The 2,332-nt window shown below is 42.1% G+C and overlaps 1 protein-coding gene across 1 annotated transcript in view; it reads left to right on the top strand.

Moving 5' to 3' along the window:
* Positions 1-6: 6 nt before the first annotated feature.
* Positions 7-2,332, top strand: part of ARIH1 (ariadne RBR E3 ubiquitin protein ligase 1) — a 55,501-nt gene continuing 53,175 nt past the window's right edge. The window contains exon 1 of the mRNA XM_015427439.1: positions 7-21. The gene's annotated coding sequence lies outside the window, so the exon portion shown is untranslated. The remainder of the gene's footprint in view (positions 22-2,332) is intronic.

Below are 2,332 nucleotides of genomic sequence, written 5' to 3'. Positions count from 1 at the left end.
GAGGTCAACGAGGTCATCCAGGTGCGCGCCGCCGCCGCCGCCCCCCCCGGTGGAGGGGGGAGAAGGGGGGGCCGCGCGGGGGAGGGCGGGAGGAATGCGGGGCCAGGCCGGGGTCGGGGAATGTGGGCCAGGCCCGGCCACGCCTCCCCGCCGAGGCGCTCCGCTCTTTCCCCGGCCCGAAAAAGGAGCCTCTTGTTTATTTCACTCCTAAATGAAAGGAACTGAAGGGAGAAATAGGAAAGAGCGGGAGTCCAGGAGCACCTTAGAGACTCACAAAATGTGTGGCAGGGGGAGCTCGTTTTCCTAGTCTTTTATCAGCTGTTAGGTGGTCTTTTTTCCGTCTTTGTTAGTTTGTGGGTCTTTATTAGCTTGGTTAGTCTTCAAGGTGCTACTGGACTCTTGCTCTTTTCTGTTTCTCCGTTCAGTTTCTTTCATCTATCTTTCTTGCTCTATACTCCCTCCCCCCATTTATTCTTTATTTTTTGTCTTCAATCTACGTTCTTTCTTTCTTTATTCATATCTCCTTTAGTAATCGTCCTTTGTTTTTGTTCTGTATATGTTTGTCTTCCCTTCCTCATTTTTCTGTTTATGTTTAAAAATGTTATCCCCTTACTCTTCTGTCTTTATTTCTCTATTAATCTTTCCCTCTTTTCCTTTTCTTGATATGTTTTCATGTTTCATATTTATTAGTCTTTCATTTTTCTTCATCTTTTTTTGTCCTCTATATGCATTTAACTCCCAGTCTTCCTTTTTTATTTCTCTATTAATATTTCCCTCTTCTTCTTTTCATTTCTGTATGTTTTCTTCTCTCATTCATCATTTCTCTGTTAATCTTTTCATGTCCTTCATTTTTCTTCTTCTGTCCTCTGTTTTTTGTCTTTCACTCTTGCATTTGCTATTCATTTCCCCCTTTTCCTCTAAACTCTTCTTTAATCCTTTCCTTTCTATATTTTTTCTGTATTTCTATATTGATTTTCTTTTTTCCTTTTGTTTTTATTAGAAAATACAAAAACACAAATTACAGAAGACACCCACTTAGAAGATCCCAGATTGAGAGGCTTAAAAGAAACCCCCTGCCACTTATCTGTAATTTAACTTTTTTTTAATTAAACAGTCTCTGACTGAAAATTTTGGTTCCAGTATTCAACTAAAGGAGTACACTGCTGAAAAAACAGATTTTGTGCTTGGGTCTTCTTCTAAAAGACTTGTTTCATTACAGAAATATTACCCATTAACATAATTTCTCACAGTTTGAGACCAAATCACTTAACTTTGGAAGCGTGTGCTATTCCACTTTTGGGATAATGTAATTCTGGCTATATTATTAATAGTGATACGGTGTACCACTGACTTTCAGGTAATCGTTCTGTATTGTACTCTCAGAAATATACTGTTAGAAAATGTATTTTTATACATCCTATTCTACCTATTCCAATTTCTTTTCCCAGTATTCAATAATATTGCATCCCCACCATATATGAAAAGGTGTCTATTTGCCTCTCCTTTATTGTTTTTTTGTTTGTTTCCTATTTATGTTTCTCCCCTTATTTTATTTCAATTATTTTATTTCAATTATTTTCTTTCCTCCCTCTTTATGTTTCTTTTTGGCTCTTCTCTTTCCTCCCTCTTTCTCTGGCTCTTGTTTCTGTGGCAGAGGAAGGAGGAAAACTGGGCCAGAGCCAGAAAGAGAAAACTGAGGCTAAGGAGTGGTGGTGGTAGAAGCACACGTGTGTCCAGTGTCCTTTATATGTGTTTTAACTCAGCATCCAGTCTAATGAAAAGAGTTGTGGAACCCTAAAAGCTTGCTTGTGGTGGCTACGACACACCAGTCCAGAAATGTACAGGTCAGGGGTGGCCCAAGCCCTTGGGGCGTTATGGGGGAATGTTGTGGGTGAGTGTGTATGCTTGTGGAAGTGTTGGATGGCATGTGGCTGGGTGGAGCTCAAGACCTGGGCCCCCAGCACATCTCTGCCATGGTAGAGGTGCACTTTCTGGATTGTGCTGCAGAGCTGCTGGGTTTGTTTCTGGACTTGTAATGGGGCAGGCATCTCAGTGCCTGAATAGTTGGACAACTTTCAGTTTGTATGTGGAGCTCAAGACCTGGGCCCCCAGCACATCTCTGCCATGGTAGAGGTGCACTTTCTGGATTGTGCTGCAGAGCTGCTGGGTTTGTTTCTGGACTTGTAATGGGGCAGGCATCTCAGTGCCTGAATAGTTGGACAACTTTCAGTTTGTATCTTTGTCTAGGTCAAGGTCTGTTCATCCTGTGCTGTCTAGCTGCCCTGGGTGTGGCAAGATGTCTTGAGCTGTGTGTGTCTGGGTCTGAAGTGGT

Source organism: Gekko japonicus, unplaced genomic scaffold (genome assembly GCF_001447785.1).
Source record: "Gekko japonicus isolate JY-2015 unplaced genomic scaffold, Gekko_japonicus_V1.1 scaffold2822, whole genome shotgun sequence".
Lineage (NCBI taxonomy): Eukaryota > Metazoa > Chordata > Lepidosauria > Squamata > Gekkonidae > Gekko > Gekko japonicus.
Note: the sequence above shows the minus strand (reverse complement) of the source record. Positions and strands in the feature narration are given on the sequence as shown.